The sequence below is a fragment of the Nelumbo nucifera genome, chromosome 2, assembly GCF_055504915.1.
Source record: "Nelumbo nucifera cultivar China Antique chromosome 2, China Antique-T2T, whole genome shotgun sequence".
Taxonomy (NCBI): Eukaryota; Viridiplantae; Streptophyta; class Magnoliopsida; order Proteales; family Nelumbonaceae; genus Nelumbo; species Nelumbo nucifera.
Window position 1 is genome coordinate 70,400,844 of NC_142650.1, and position 18,126 is coordinate 70,418,969.

The following is an 18,126-nucleotide window of genomic DNA, read 5'->3' on the forward strand; positions in this document are numbered from 1 at the left end:
CAAAACTATGACCATTTTTACCAAAAGAAAAAAAAAAAAGATTTGATACTAGTACATGGTCCCAACAGCTATTGTAGTTGTACATCCGGAACATTTTCGCATGAAGGACAAGGGAGATGCTCCTCACGTACAGCCGGATTGTAGATGCATGACTGAATGGCTATTAGGACTGTGTTGTTGGGTCACTCTGTTGGGGCTAGATTTAGAGTCCGGGAAAAAAACTACTACCATCATTCATATATTAAAATTGGGATCTCCTCCCAACAAATTACATTTACATTGCAAGTAATACATAAAACACTACTTCCATAAAAAACAATATCAACATGATGGACCACTAATAAGGGTAACTGCATACTATGTCCATATTTGTAGAATTTAATTATTACTTTTTTGTTGTACTATAGAGTGTAATAAGAATGAAATATTGTAACATATTACATTTACACTGCAAGACAAATTCTACCCTAGCCAAAATATAGGCTAGCCTTAGTGTAGTTAAGGTTCGTTTGGTCCGCAGACAAGATCAAAATCGAAATTGGAATCAAAATCAGATTCTGATTGTTGTTGTTTGATTCATTTGGAGTCAGAATTGGAATCAACTGAAAATTTTAAATTTTTTATTAGCCTTTTTATTATTTTACTGTTACATTATTAATATCTTATGAATATATAATTATTCTTTTATTAGTACTTTGTTATTATTACTTTATTAGTATTTAATAATTAATATCTTATTATTTATCATTAATTTATGAATATTTTATTAATATATTCGTTTGATCTCTTCGACAATAAAGAAAACAAAAACAAACACCAGTTCTATATCATCCAAAACCCTAAACCCTAGTGTGTGCATTCTTGCGATCTTTTTCTTTTAGTATTCTGTGTTCCGATTAATCAATCGGACAATAATTTTATAATTTTGGGTTTTGCAATGGGTCGTAGAAAGATCGAGATTCAGAAGATTCAGAGCAAGGAGAAACTCAATGTTTGTTTCTCCAAGCGTAGGACTGGGCTGTTCAAGAAAGCTGAAAAATTAGGCCATCTCACTGGTGCCAAGACTGCCATCGTCATTTTCTCTCCGGCTGGTAAGATTTTCAAGTTCGGAGATCCACTGGTCGATTCCATAATCGATCGCTACCTTCTCCTTCATCATCAGAACCGGCAGCGCCCCGAGCCAACATGTCTAGCTGTTGAAGATGATACCGCAGACGTTGATTTGGATGGTTTTGAAGATCAAATTCGAGAAGTTGAATCTGCGTTGATCAAAGGCAAGGAGAATGTGATGAGACGCATGTCGGAGCAGCAACAACAACAGAAAGAGTCCGTTGTCCCTTCCTCATCCTTGATTCTTGATGAAAATTTAGTTGGAATTCCGCCTTCTTTGTCCTCATACTCGTATGTGCAAGATCTGGGAGTTGGTGATTTTGAGAATCCAGATGAAGTGAAGCAACCTGGATTAGATTTGGTAGTTGACGATCTTACAAGTGGAATTGAACATGAACAAACCTGGTTGGAGGAACTCTCATGGGACCCCAATTTGTTCTTCGATATTGATGAGTTACTTGACACCCTGTCTGACCCGCTACCACCTGAAGAATCCACCGATCAAAATCAGCAACAACAAGATGCAGAGAGGTTTGACCAATCACATTTCGAGACCTCCCCAGATTTGCGATCTGAATCTGGTGAAGCCCAACCAGATGTTGATGAATTGTTGGCAAGCTTTTTCTGATCACTATTCAAATTGACTATGTTTGTACACAGTTAACATTTTCCATTTTAAGGTTGGAACTTTGACACGTAAGTGATTTATTGTTGTAATTTGCAAATTATTTAGTGCGAGGTCAGTAGATCTAACATCTAAGGCTCTGAGATAGTTATGTATAATTAATTTCTATATTGTTATACTAATTAAATGATGCTTGTGTCTAAGTAGTTTCTGTCGATTCTCATTACTGGCTTACTGCGTTATTGGGTGTACACTCCTACTCTTTTTCTCTACTATACATTGTACTGTTGGTATGGGGAAGGTAGAAATGGCAATTTGACCCATCTCGTGGGGCTTAGAGTGTCAATTGGACCAGATTTGGTCCAATCTGATCCAGTCCAATGTGATTCCATTATAAAATGGACCAGGTCCAATCCAATCTAATGAATGTTTTGAACCAATTTGGACCGATTCAATTCAATGTCTGGACCGTCCAATCTGTTCAAATTCATTTTGATTTACATTGTTTTCAACCCAAACCCAGCCCATTGACACATATTCTTATCTTATATCAATAGACAAGATATTGTCTTAATCCAACCAAATCCAATATAAATTTGTAACGGACGGGCCAGGTCCAATCCAATCTAATAAATATTTTGGACCGGATTGGTCCAATCCAATATGTCTTGTTGGTTCATCCAATCCATCCAAATTGATTTTGGATTGGATGTGGTCCAACCCAAAACCGGTCCATTGACACCCTTAGTGGGGCCTGCCCCAATCGGGGTGGTTTTTTTACCACTAGTTGGGGTCGGGGAAATTCAAATCTCTAGAATTGGGGACAAAAAAAGGAGACGGTATTTGTGTGTGTGTGTGTGTGTGTATGACATGAATTCGAGCTTCATTCTGTTATATCTATATATCCAATTCAATTGATAGCTTAGTAAATCAGTATAAAACCAGCATACATTTACAAAATTAAATGAAAAACCAAAAAATATATATTATTAATAAAAACTAAGGTTCCATTTGGTTTGCCGTCAGGATTGGAATAAAAATTCTTCAGAATCGGAGTTAGAATCACCTATTCCCCCACAGGTTCCAATCTACTACCCACGAGTTGATCCCACATCCCTTCCCATGACCATGAGTAATTACAGTTGCACATTGGGAACATCTCCCTTATCATTCATGGGGAGATGTTCCCAATACATGCAATGGTGTTCGTGTTCCGTATGTGGGTGTGGGAACAATTTGTGGATAGAAAATCCGGAGTTTTTCCCACCTGTTTGGTTCAAATGGTAACTGGAATTGTATTCCATAAAATATGCATGACTTTCAATGAGGATTAGGATTGGGTAATTAAAGAGAAATAGGGTTGGGGGTTTAAGTCACTTGACTTTTTCTTTTCTTTTTTTGGTTGGCTGGAATGTGATTCTCATTGGGAGAGTAGGAATGGCTATTCTCAAAAGGGGGAATGCCATTTCACTAGAAGTGAGAATAGGAATCCCATTCCACCAAACCAAACAATTAGGTCATTCTAGCTCCGATTTCAAACCCCCATTCCTTTGAATCAAATGGATCTTTAGTTCGTTGGAATTCAAAATTCCATCATCTCTTCGATTATGGCAAAATTAATGAACATCAAATCCAACTTAAATGGATCATATTAATTTGTTCTAATCTATTTGTTTATGTATTCACTAAAATTTGGAATGTAAGTAGATAGAAGGAAGATGAAAAGTATCACATTAAAACCATCATACATATATTTCTAGCCATAAGGGAGATAGCTAGAATAGGAGTAAAGTTAGTTTATCGAAGCTGGATTTCAAAACAATGACCATTTTTACCAAAAACAAAAAAAGATCTGATACTAGTACATGGTCCCAACAGTTATTGTAGTTGTACATCAGGAACATTCTCGCATGAAGGACAAGGGAGTTGTTCCTCATGTACATCCGGATCATAGATGCATGACTTCAATGGCCATTAGGACTGTGTTGTTGGGTCCCTCTGTTGGGGCTAGATTTAGAGTCCGGGAAAAAACTACTACCATCATTCATATATTAGAATTGGGATCTCCTCTCAACAAAAACTGTTCCAACATGATTTGTATTTTGGATACTTCACCATAATAATGCAACCCACCATGTATGAGATGTGTGTGGAGGTGAGGGTCCTGTCACCAAATAGCTCACCATACCTCTTCATCCTCTCTTTTCCCACACACCAGTAAAAGTGTACACGTGACAATATCAAATGATGATGATGATAATAGTCAACAATCAAATGACCTTAATGGTTCAGCCATTAACCTATTTAACTAGGAAAATGGACTATAATTAAGACATTAATTATTTTTTTACTTTATACTTTAGTCATTTCTATCTTTACTAACAAGAATTCTTATTTTTCAAATATATTTTTTTTTAAATGAAAAATATATAATATTAATGCATGTTCACATTTTTCTATAAAATTTATAAAAATTTTATATTTTTATATTTTATTATTTGATTTATGAGATAATAAAAATTACTTATTTACCAAGAGGAAATGCAATTCCAATATATTGTCTGAACATTGGTTTTTAATATTGTAGTCAAATCAATTATATATATAATATGTTATTTATTATTTATTTATAAATATGTTATTTATATTGCATTTTTATAAACTTCTTATATAATGAAAATAGTTGAAAAAATACTTATATTTTTTTTTGTTTTTCTTTATTTTAACTATAATATTTTCTTTTCCTTTTAATAATTTATTATTTTTTCAATTAAATCGGGTCATATTAGATTTAGATATCCATCATATTGATCGGGTTCAAATTTGAATCAGTATTTATGAGATCCAATCCGATCTTCGGATTGAATCGAACTCAAATATACCCTGATTCAAATTTGATCTGATCTATTTGCATCCCTACCAAACCACTTGCCTACAATGACCTAACTAATTAAATCATTGAACCATTTGACATGGTTAGTGGGGTCATGTGTTAGACATTAATGCTCTTTATTTTTTATCCTAATTTTCATCCCATTTCTATCATTAATGAAAATAATTCTCATTAATCACACTTTTTTATATGAAAAATATATAATATTATAGAATGTACCTAAATTTGTCAACAAATTTCTACATTTTCTAGAATTCTATGTATTTTATTATTTAATAATTGTGAGTATGATGGTTAGGCTACGTACGGGGTCTCTTTGAAGGACAAAGGAAGACTAAGTGCAGGAGGTATACTAAAGGCTTAGGGCAAATGGGATGATAAAATGATGAGATCTGGTTGGATTGGGATTCGAATGAGATCCGGTCAGTCGGATTGGGATGGTTAGGCTACGTCAATGCTGGAACAAACCAACTAACACACCAATGAGCCAGCCCTTGATTGGTTTAATCTAGAGTTGTTTGGACACTACTTATGGCTGGAATGAGCCTAAAAATCTGGTACAACGAATATTACGTTAATAACGTCTTGGCAGCAAAATTGAAACTCCAGTTACTCCACGAAGTTACTTTTAGCAACACTATAAACATAACACGCACTCGCTGCTAGGGGTGTCAATGGACCGGTTTTGGGTTGGACTCCGCCCAAATCAAAATCCATTTGGACGGATTGGACGGACCAATAAGACATATTGAATTTGGACGGACTGAACGGACCAATATGATATATTGGATTGGACCTGGTCCATCCATAATGAATTTATATCAGATTGTGCCAATATCTGGTCCATTGATAGAAGATTAGAACATAGGTGTCAATGGCCAAGTTTGAGTTGAAACCAATCTAAATTAACATGATTTGAACAGATTGAACAGTCTCTGAACCTGTCGAAAATGGTCCAAAATATTCATTGGACTGGATTGGACCAGGTCCATTTGTAATGGACTCACATTGGACTGGACCGGATTGGACCAAATCCAGTCCAATTGACATCGCTGCACTATTCTCAGATTTCCCATTTCCCACCAGTGCACAAGACTTTACACCCGATCGTCTTTATTGATTATTCTCTCTTTCTCTCTCTCTCTCGCTCTACCTTCGTTTGATCTCTTCGGCAATAAAGAAAACAAAAAAAAAAAAAAAACACCAGTTCTATATCATCCAAAACCCTAAACCCTAGTGTGTGCATTCTTGCGACCTTTTTATTTTAGTTTTCTGTGTTCCGATTAATCAATTGGACAATAATTTTATAATTTTGGGTTTTGCAATGGGTCGTAGAAAGATCGAGACTGAGAAGATTCAGAGCAAGGAGAAACTCAATGTTTGTTTCTCCAAGGGTAGGACTGGACTGTTCAAGAAAGCTGAAAAATTAGGCCATCTCTCCGGTGCAAAGACAGCCATCGTCATTTTCTCTCCGGCTGATAAGATTTTCAAGTTCGGAGATCCACTGGTCGATTCCATAATCGATCGCTACCTTCTCCTTCACCATCAGACCCGGCAGCACCCCGAGCCAACATGTCTAGCTGTTGAAGATGATACCGCATGCGTTGATTTGGATGGTTTTGAAGGTCAAATTCGAGAAGTTGAACCTGCGTTGATCGAAGCAAGGAGAATGTGATGAGACGCATATCGATCGGAGCAACAACAACAGAAGGAGTCGGTTGTCCCTTCCTCTTCCTTGATTCTGGATAAAAATTTAGTTGGAATTCCGCCTTCTTCGTCCTCAGACTCGTATGTGCAAGCTCTGGGAGTTGATGATTTTGAGAATCCAGATGAACTGAAGCAACCCGGGTTATGCTCTGTGTTAATTTGTTCCGATTTGTACACAGTTAATATTTTCCATTTTAGGGTTGGAACTTTGACACGTAAGTGATTTATTGTTGTAATTTGCAAATTATTTAGTAAGGGGTCATTGCGTTATTGCATTATTGGGTGTACACCGTTACTAAATGATGCTTGTTTCTGTCGGTTCTCGATCGTTATTGCATTATTGGGTGTACACCGTTATTCTACGTCTCTACTATACATTTTCCTGTTGGTACGGCGAAGTTATGGCAATTTGACCCATCTCGCGGAGTCCACCCCAATCGGGGTGGTTTTTTGACCACTGGTTCCAGTGGGGTCGGGGAAATTCAAAACTCTAGTATCGGGGACGGAATGGGAATATGGGATGGTATTTGTGTGTGTATATGACATGAATTCTATCTTGATTCTTTTATACATCTGTATATCCAATTCATTTACAAAATTAAATGACAAATCAAAGAATATACATTATTAATAAAAACTAAGGTTCTATTTGGTTTGTGGTCAATAATAGAAATTCTTTAGAATCAGAATTAGAATCACCTATTCCCCCATGGGTTCCGATCTGCTACTCACGAGTTGATCCCATATCTCTACCCATGACTATGAGTAATTATACTTACACATTGGGAATATCTCCCTTATCATTCATGGGGAGATGTTTCCAAAACATGCAATGGTGTTTCGTGTGTGGATATGGGTACAATTTGTGGATAGCAAATCCGGAGTGTTCCCCACCTATTTGGTTCAAATGGTAATTGGAATTGGATTCCATAAGATATGGAATTGGAAGGTGTTACTTGGCCAAGACTTTCTAAGGGAAATAAAGGATGGGTTGAAAGGCAGTTTGAGGATGATGAAATTAAACATACTATCTTTTCTATGGATAAATTTAAAGCACCAAGGCTGGACGGATTTACTATGGCTTTCTTTCAAGATTGTTGGAATATTATTAAAGAAGATTTGCTTGAGGTCTTTGGAGAGTTTGAAGAAAGTTCAATAATAAGTCGAAGAGTTAATGCTACTTTTCTAGCCCTGATTCCACAGAAGAAATAGGTCATTCATCCTAAAGATTTTAAACCTATCAGTTTGGTGACTAGAATTTACAAGATTATGGCCAATGTCTTGTCATTGAGGATCAAAAATGTATTCCCCTCAATCATCAATCAAGCACAAGGTGCTTTTTGTTCAGGGGAGACAAATAATTGATCAAATTTTAATAGCAAATAAATGTATAGAGGAGATGTAAAGATTGGGTAATCAAGGATTCGTTTGTAAATTGAATCTTGAAAAGACCTATGATCTAGTGGACTAGAGTTTCTTGTTAGAGGTGCTCAAGAAGTGTGGGTTTGGAGACAGATGGTGTAAATGGATGAAGGGATGCCTTTGCTCCTATCTTTTTTCTATTCTAATCAAAGGGGTAGTTAATGATTTTTTCCCAGCCTGGTTGTTGATGCTCTTAGTAGACTTTTATCAAATGCAGATAGGGTTAGGCTTTTAAGAGGCTAGAGAATAGATAGAGATAGAATTCTGGTAACCCACCTTTAGTTTGCTAATGGCACTATCATCTTTTGTGAGGGTTGTTATTTGGTGGGAGTGAGAAACTTGAACAATCTGATTATACTCTTTGAGAATGCCTCTAATTTGAAAATCAATTTTGAAAAGAGTTGTGAGGTTGGATTAAACTTGGATGAAGGGGTATTGGAGATTATCGCTTCCTGCTTAGGTTGCATCTATTCCAAGTGGCCTTTGACCTATTTAGGACTTCCTCTAGGTGCCAACCCAAAGGAAAGTCAGTTTTGGAACCCTATGATGGAAAAGTTTGAAAAAACATTGGCAGCTTGGAGGGGGAACTACATTTCTTTAGGGGGCAGAGTAACCTTAATAAAAGATACACTTGCCAATCTGTTAATTTATTTCCTGTTAGTCTTTAGGGTACCTAATAGGGAAGTCAAGAGAATTGCAAAAATTGATGAGGGACTTCCTATGGGAGCAAAGGGAAGGAAAAAATGATTATTTGGTCAATTGGGAATGCACCGAATTAAAAAAGAAGGGGGGCTAGGGCTAGGATAGATAGCTAGGAAGAACAAATCTCTTCTAGGCAAATGGCTTTGGAGGTGGCCCTTAGAAAGAGAGAGGTTATGGCATGAGGTGGTGCCTAGCATTCATGACTGTTCTAAGACCGTTTGGGATGCAGGGGTATCTTAACGAGCTTCCCTCACAATCCCTTGGAAGGCTATTTCAAGCACACTCCCTAATTTCCTCAAGTATGTAAGGTATGGCATCCGCTCTGGTAATTCTGTTCTTTTTTGGAAAGATATTTGGATGGGCTCTTAACCACTAAAAGATCGTTTCCCCTCCATGTACTTTATCTCCCTCTTTAAAAAGGATCCTGTTTCAATATCTGCTCTAGTAATTCTGTTATCTTTCCCCTCTAGAGACTGTTCTATGGGGATACAATGATCTTCTTAAGAAAGTGAATTGGCTCACAAGGAATATGTCTGTCACCTATTAGTGGGTCAGCAGATCAATAAATGCCATGGCAGATTCTTTGGCAAAACAAGGCCTCTCAAGGGTTAAGTTATTTTATGCCACTTTGTGATTGTATTCTGTTAAGAGTTTGTTTATTTTTTCACCTCCAAGGGGAGGCAACATCTCATGCTTCCTCTTAGGGTGAATGTACACTTCCTTTCTTATTAATAAAACCATTATTCATTTATCAATACATATATAATTGAATTCATCTATAACATATATTTTTTATTTTAGTTTCAATTTTATATTAAATATAATATTTTAGGCCAAGAAAGGCACTTTTGGGGAAAAATAGGGGGGTAGGTCACCTAGGAATATGTAGGTCTCAAAAAGTTACCCAAAAAAATCATCGTAATCAAACAGTTGAACACAAAGTTATGGCCTCTAGAAGTTTGCATCTATGTTTAAAAAATAAATCAAAAAACTGGTTGATTTTCTGAAACCAAGAACAATTTACTGGTTTTTCAGTTGGACCATCTAGGTCAACGGTTTTGGGTGGTTTTTTGTCACTTTTGGTTTCGGGGGTATAATTGAACTAGCCAAGTGCCCGAGTCACGATTCAACAGACTAGTCCAGTCCAATTCTCTAAGCAAGGGAAAAAAGTATTAATTTAAATATTCACTACACTTCAATATTTGTCCGTAACAATTTGATGCCTAGCATGTTACATACTTCTCTTCTGGTTGCATGTTTTTAAGGAAAAGAGTAATTTTTTTATGAATAATAATGGAGTTTTATTAACACAAAAACTGATTCAGGATTACAATCTCATACAAGATCCCTTAGAGAGGTACAAGTCGCAACCTCTCCTGACATAGTACAAAGAAACTAGGAAAAGATTATAATTCAGTTATCCTTACTCTATCTCTAATTTGTTTATTTTGTCTTTGGTGCAAGATTTAGATAAGAGTATAACTCTGTTATCTTTATTCACTCTATCTCTAATTTGTTTATCTTTGGTGCAAGATTTAGATAAGGGTATAACTCTTATCTTTATTCACTCTATCTCTAATTTGTTTATTTTGTCTTTGGTGCAAGATTTAGATAAGGGTATAACTCTTATCTTTATTCACTCTATCTCTAATTTGTTTATTTTGTCTTTGGTGCAAGATTTAGATAAGGTTATAACTCTGTTATCTTTATTCACTCTATCTCTAATTTTTAATTTTATTCTAGATGCAAGATTTATATGACTATACTTTTTTGAAGAATAAAAGGAAAATTTTATTAAAAGGAAAAAGAATTACAGCAAGAAGATGATAAGATAACATCCAAAAGGAGAGAACAACTAAATGACCCAACAAACAAACTACAAGACCCCTTAAACAACACCTAAAAAACAAACATGCAACTTATATGCCAAGAACTCATACTAAACTGGACTCAAGCGAAAAACCTTGAAACACCTAGTAGATATGCTCTTTAACTTCTCTTCCCTCTTTTTCCTTTCAAATTTCTCAAAGGCCCTCCTAGCGAACTCTTCACCACTCCAAAAATAGAGACCCAAACTTTTTCCAATCGTGACCTCTCTATCTACCCACTTTTGCACGAAGCATTATCCTTAAACTCATTCACTTTGCACCTTGGTGTTCATACCAAAAACAGAGCCCTCACCGCCCTCTCTTGATGTCTTGAACATCCTTCTCCCAAAGAGAATCCAGTACTTTATATGGCTTGATGGCTTGACCCCTCAACAATTCATTACAACTTTGTACTTTATATGGAAAAAGATGGTTTAGAGCCTTAAGAGGATATAGAAGCCTATAATATTTTCTAAAGTTTATAAACAGGGCAAATCTCATCATTTCCTGTGATATTGAAGCAAATGGACATGGAGCTAATAAGAGTTAACATGGAATCCTCAAAATCTAGTTTGTGGGTGGAAAATGATCTCTCCTGTTCACCTTTCAGAGGTCTTTGCAAAAACAAAGAAGGGAGATGATCCCATCTAGTTTTTGGGATGTAGAAGGTTTCATTGGACATCTCAATCGGTTGGAAAGCTTTACCAATGTAGAAAGTTTTCAAAGTGAATGGAGCCAGGAAGAACGTATATCCAAAACATAATAATCTATTTACTTATATCAAGATAGAAATCAGAGTTATAATAACTTGTACCCTCTTTAAACAAGTAATACATAAAACACTACTTCCATAAAAAACAATGTCAACATGATGGACCACTAATAAGGGTAACTGCATACTATGTCCATATTTGTAGAATTTAATTTTTACTTTTTTGTTGTACTATAGAGTGTAATAAGAATGAAATATTGTAACATATTACATTTACATTGCAAGACAAATTCTACCCTAAACAAAATATAGGCTAGCCTTAGTTTAGTTAAGGTCCGTTTAGTCCGCAGACAGGATCAAAATCGAAATTGGAATCAAAATCAGATTCTGATTGTTGTTGTTTGATTCATTTGGAGTCAGAATTAGAATCAACTGAAATTTTTAATTTTTATTAGTCTATTTATTATTTTATTGTTACATTATTAATATCGTATGAATATATAATTATTGTTTTATTAGTACTTTGTTATTATTACTTTATTAGTATTAAATAATTAATATCTTATTATTTATCATTAATTTATGAATATTTTATTAATATATTATTATTTTAGTATGACTTTAATAATATTTTATTACTATATTTTATTAATAATTTATTAATTTAATATATTTTATTATTATTTTCTTATTAGTTTATTAATATTCTATTATTTTTGTTTATTATTTTAAAATTAATTTATTATTATTTAATAATTACTATTTCAGTATCTTATTATTACTTTAATTATATTATATTAATACTTTATTTGTACTTAATTATTATTAGTATTTAATAAATAACATCTTTGCTTTTTATTATTACTTTGTATTATTATTTTATTATTAGTTTATTAATATTCTATTATTTTTGTTTATTAATATTTTATTATTTTATTACTAATATATTATGATTTCATTATTATTATCTCATTATTAATTTAATAATATTTTATTATTTAATTAATATTAGGGTTTGGGTTTTTTGTCATGAGTTCTTTACTTCTTGACAAACTATGGATGGGAATCCCATTCCCTAAGGGGGCCTAGAATGTCCATTTCCCCATATAGGGGAATCCCATTCTTGGCAGAACGGGAATTGGAATCCCATTCCTGCTAAGTGAATAATTGTAATCGAAATAAGTCATTCCAATTCTAGACACCTATTCCCAGAAACCAAATGGACCCTTAAGTTTGTGGTAGCCATAATTGTCAAGGTAACACCTGGGCAACAAGACACCCTTAGAGGGTCGCCTCACCTAATTGCAAAGCTAATGAAATAATTTTATATTCTTAATTTTTTTGAGATTATAATTATAAAATAGATATTATTAAACTAAAAGATTCATTTTATCTATTTATATACTAGCTTTTTTATTATTTTCATATTTGTTAGGATTTAATCCACACACACGTTGCTAAATGCTGTCTTGAACTCTCAAAGTCTTCAAAACCTAAACCAATATGTCAAAGGAAGAACTTAAAATTTTGTCTACTCAACCCATTTCTTTACCTATAACAAAAATAGGGGTTTAACCCCTATATTTTTCTGAATTTTCTTTTCTCTCCTTTTCTTCTCATGGATATGTTAATTTTTCATACTTCAAAATGAAGTTTATACTTTTTTATGAAACTATGAATAATTATTAAGAAAATATGATTACTAATTGCAATGGAACATAAGGAACTACCCTAGGATATATAATTTTACTTGAGAAAACCCATTCCCTAGGTGACCCTTGTCACCTAGCTTTGCCTCGTTCCATTCTCAATGAATTGGCTTTTTGACAAAAAAGAAAAATGAAAACTATGTTGTCATTTGGACTACATATTATGTCACATGTAGCTGAGTGTGAAAATGTAAAACAAAATGATCAGTTTAGAGGGTCATCATTTCCACCATAATAAATATTAATCTTCTAATAAATCATTATCATTATTAGGTGTTGGGTTCAGTTATGTCTCATGTCCGACAGAAAAATGCATTGGTAGCATCCATATGTAGACCAAATTTTGATTTGTATCATGTTTATTTCAAGGTTTTTAAAACCAATTTAGACAACGAACCGATTAGGGGTCCGGTTCCCGGGTCGAACGGTTTAACTGTTCGAACTGAATAGATAGCCTGTTCTAACAAAAATAAAAAATTCAGATAAGTATGAATAGACTCAATGTAGATTTCTGAATTCCACTGCAGATCTATAAGCAGTCAAAATGTCAAATACTCCCACTCTATGCACCAATGCCCGCCTGTGAATTGGCATCAATTCCGAGCTGGCACCTACCCCAATTGTACTTTGGGCCTAAAAATTCTGACCCTAAACTGAACTGTCATTCTCCCAAAAAAATAAAAAATAAAAAAAAAACCGGCCAAAACGTTGAACGGTTCGACTGCCCAAATCAGCGGTTTACTGACTAAATCAACTGTTTTGGGGGAAATAGCGCTTCTGAGGTAAAACTGAACCGGTCACGGTTTCCAGTTTTTCCGGTCCAACCGTCCAATCTAGTCCGGTTTTGAAAACGATGGTTTATTTTTTAATGCAGATCATTAGTAGGGTCCAAACCTACAAAGTAGTAAGTAGGTACGTAAAATGACCCATTCCAATTCATACCGAGTTTGGAAGAGTGACTTTTATAGTCACTATCTCTTCTTCTACTCAGGATTTAAACATGTCAAGACTCCCAAATACTGATTTTAAATTCCGATGAACAATGGAAATGATTTAGATCAAAGATATTAATGGTTTCTTCTTTATTTTTTAACTTTAGGAATTATGGCATCAAAAAGAAATTTAAAATAAATCATAAGCATTGCTCAATTGATTGAATGTTCTGATACTCTTTTTGGCCGAGGAACAGAGAAAATCAATGGGGAAATTTCATTCACAAATCATAATTAAAAAAAAAAAAAAAAAGCATAGGTGGAAGCTCGACAAACCATTAATTTTATGAGAAGAACATAAAACAAAAGGAAAGATTAAACATAAAACAATAATGAAGTGAGCAAAGCACCTGGGATTTTTATCCAAGATTAGAGAATCTGGGATAGAATCCATTGACAGATTGGATTGGATCAAGCTGTTCGAATCGTCAACTGGAAGAAATAATAATGCTATTTTACACTATAAAACAAAAAAGAACAACAAAAACAAAGAGAAAAAAACTACAATCATAAGACAAAATGTTACCTACCTCAGTTTTGGATTCGTTTAAAGAGACAGCTGCAAAAATGGGACGAAAAAATGCCAGAATCCATGTCTACCAGACCAGGAGAACCCATGACTTGCCGGCAGGCTACAAAGAAGAAAGCACATAGAGATTAGAACGTAGATCTAGTCTTAGCGTTGCCTGAGATGGCGTGAAAAACGATCGGAGATCCGAACGTTGATCGGCTTGACGCTAGAGTGGGTAAGAGAAATGAGCTCCGCTCTGACAAGTCTCCGACTCCTTTTCTCGCAAAATGTCTCATTGTTTTCCTTTCCCACCGGGGTCGCATTGCGTCCCTTGTTTTGCGGTCGTCCCACATCCTACTCTTTCCTTTCTCTACAAGTCGAACACATGGAATATGGAAATCTTCCTATAAGTATTTTTATGTTACATGAGCCAAATTGAAGCAAAATGAGCCTTTGCCATGCATTATGTAAAGTTTAATAAATAGGAATTCTTTAATATCTGCAAGCCTTTCTGAAATAAAATAATATTTTATTAATTAGGATAAATTGTTGAAACCTGAACTTTCATACACAGTTGCAAGGAGATCCTTTCTGTTAGAATCCTCTAAAAAGAGGTATGAAAATGTTCAAAATATCCATATAATTATTTTGCCCAAAATGTTTATTTTTCAAGTTTTTTTCACATAAGAATTGTTATTCAAAACCCTTTTCATCTCTTTTATGAAATTCATTTATTTTTCAAATTTGCCCTTCATACCAATTGCTTAAAGTTAAAGGTGCAATTGCGTTAGAGGATTCTAACATAGGGGATCTTCTTGTGAAAATTTTGGAAAATATTTAATGTGATGATTGAAGGGATCAAAAAGAAATGTAAACATTATATCATTGTCCTAAAAAAATATTTTAACTAATAGAAATAGTTAAATAAAAAATTTATTAATTTAAGATAGTTAGTTAATTAATTTACATTTAATAGAAACATAATTTATATTAATATCAAAGTTTTTTTTTTATCTCCAATAACTAAACTAAATTGAATCAATATACACACTAACTTAACCACATGAAGGTATTAATAGTCTAAGTGTTTTTCTTCAATATAAACTGTAGTTAGATTTAAGCTTTTTTCAAATAAATCATGAAAGACTAAAGATTGTTTGGTTGAAATATTTTCCATAGATCTTTCAAAACACAATAAAAGCTAGAAGACCGTTTGCTAATGTGATGAAAATATGTGCTACATATACATGAAATGTTTTGTGTATAGGCCAAATGTGGAACCCACATACACGTCCATATGTGCATATCATACTGGTAGGCCCAACATGCAATTATCACAAATGAGCCCCACATGCAAGTCCACCTATGCATACCCTACATTGTGGACTTCACATAACATATGTTTTTGAAAGTGGGCCCCATAGATATTGGTTCTATGTTTCGATTGTATTATGAATCTACTACTCACATAGAACATTTCTCAAGAAAAGATTATTCAAACATTTGTTTGGAAAATATGTTTTAATGTTTTATTCAAAACAAGAGAACAATGCATGGAAGCTATTATAGAAATCAAATTTTCAGATAGAAACAAAAAGATATTAAGCCCTTATTTGTTTCACTATTTTGCCATTTGGCAGAAAATTGTATCAGCAACATAGGTTTCCAGTCTTTTCTTTGTGCCTCTTTTTAAGAACTCTGACTTCTTATTTATAACAATATTTGGATTTCCATTGTAAATCACTTGAAAATAAAACCCTCATTGTGAATCATATACAAACAAAACCCCCATTTCATATTGCAAAATTATTCGGCCATAGAAACAAAAAATAAACATTTAAATTACCAATTGAAGAAAAAAAAAAACCAAAACAAATGATGAACAACGGTTGTATGGGGGTTGTACCTGTCACACTAAGAAATCTCCATTGTTCGGTTTATGTAGCCACTTACCTTTGATGAATTCTTTGAAAAAGGCAAGAAACATTAGGCCCATGGAGGAGAAGAATATGGGAGGACTTACCGCATGTTTGATTTCAAAGGTGTTAGTAGGACTGTCCACGGTTCGGTTGACCGAACCATGACACTTTTTTGTAAACCGAATCGGTGGTACCGGTTTTTCCAATTTTCCAAACCAAAACTGAACTGGTATCACCAATTAACTGGTCCGCCAGTTTCGGTCTTGAAACGGTTTGGTTCTTCATTTTTTTAGTTTTTTATATTTATAACATATATTATACAAATATATGTATAATATTATATAATAAATAATAAATGATATATAATCTATTATAAATATTTGAAAAATATATAATATATTTATAAATAGATCATCATAAATATAATATAAGTATATATTTATATATATAATGAACATATTATTATATATAATACATAGAAATTATGTGACATATATTAAAAATATATATACCGGTGAGTTTGGGTCACTGTCAGTTTTTTGTAGGTTAATCGAAAACCGAACTGGTCCTTCGGTTTTTCAAAAATCCTGAACCGACCGGTTCGGTTAACTGCATTTTGTAGTTTGGTTTTCTCGGTTCGTAGATATTTATTGAAGAATGTCAAAATTCCCCAAGCATGTGCATTGTGACACATGCTCGAGGAAGAGTTAGGGGTGAAAAAGATGGGAATCTTCATTTGAAGGATCCCAAAAAGCGCAAAATTTGAGCTTCGCATGTCTTTTAAGCAAAAAACCTATGTCTTGCCAAATAGACCACAATTCGAGCCATCAGGCTTTCAAAAGCCAAGAAGCCCACATGGAAAAACCCAACCAAATTGGCTTATATAATCTAGCGAAGGCCTCGTTTGAGGCATGGTCTTTATTAAGCAAAATATGAGTTGAAGGAACTAGTGACATTTTCAATTAAACAAAATCAAATTGATCCCAACCCAAACAATATTTTTCGTTATGTATTGTTAGAAAAACTTGTATTAATTCTTTTACTATGTTTATTAGTTTTTATTATGGCTATGTAAATGCTTTTGGCCTTTAAATGCTCAAATCCCGAAGCTTATCAAATGCAACTCTACATACTCAAATAAGCCTCCTTTTTGCAATTGTCACACCAAGAACTAGAGGAAATAACAAAAACATTTTGGTTGAAAAATTTGAACATAAATTAGAAATTAAGGGAATGTTTGGTAATGTAGTCTCTATAAGATGTGGTGTATTTGAATCTTTTAAGCCCTATATAGTGTGGTTAGAATCGTGTGTTTTGAACAACACCACATTCTGTAAGGTGTTTCGTAAAATACCCATATTTCTTACACCTTGTATCCCTTTATTATCTACTACTTTTCTTCAAATTGTTATATCCTTTATCATTAAGCCCTGTATTTAAGGCACCCTTTCATTAAATCATATATTTAAAGCACATGATAATCTTTGTGGACTTTTCTTTAAATCTTATATTTAGATATATCTCTAATATTATCTATTTATTATATCACACAACAATAAGCATACTAAATAAAAGTATTTTTATTCGATGGAAATGAAATACAATATTTAAAATTGACTCAAAAACAAAACCTTTTTTCTTATTCAAGTGGTGGGTCAATAGTTCAACCCTTTAAGTCAAATGGATCAGTTTGTGATATAATAAATAAATACTAAAAATTGAAAATAAAAAGATATAAACACAAAAAAAATATATTAAAAACATAGTATTTTGTAAAAACTCAATTGGGTGCATCTCTAATATTATGTTTTCATCATATTAAACAAAAATAAGTGTGACAAATAAGATTTACTATTATTAACAATAGAAATAGAATTAAAAATTAAATAAACATAAAAAGAAAACTATTTTTGCATCTAATCGATGTCAATGGTCCATATGGAGGCAAATTAGGTG

General features: G+C 33.6%; 1 long non-coding RNA gene across 1 annotated transcript; it reads right to left on the minus strand.

Moving 5' to 3' along the window:
- Positions 1-1,278: 1,278 nt before the first annotated feature.
- LOC148802314 (uncharacterized) lies at positions 1,279-14,533 on the minus strand. Its single transcript, XR_016082885.1, has 4 exons — positions 14,271-14,533; positions 14,091-14,172; positions 1,513-1,595; positions 1,279-1,414 (listed from the first exon to the last, which is right to left on the minus strand). It is a non-coding gene; the product is annotated as an uncharacterized LOC148802314 (long non-coding RNA).
- Between the last annotated feature and the right edge of the window lie 3,593 nt (positions 14,534-18,126).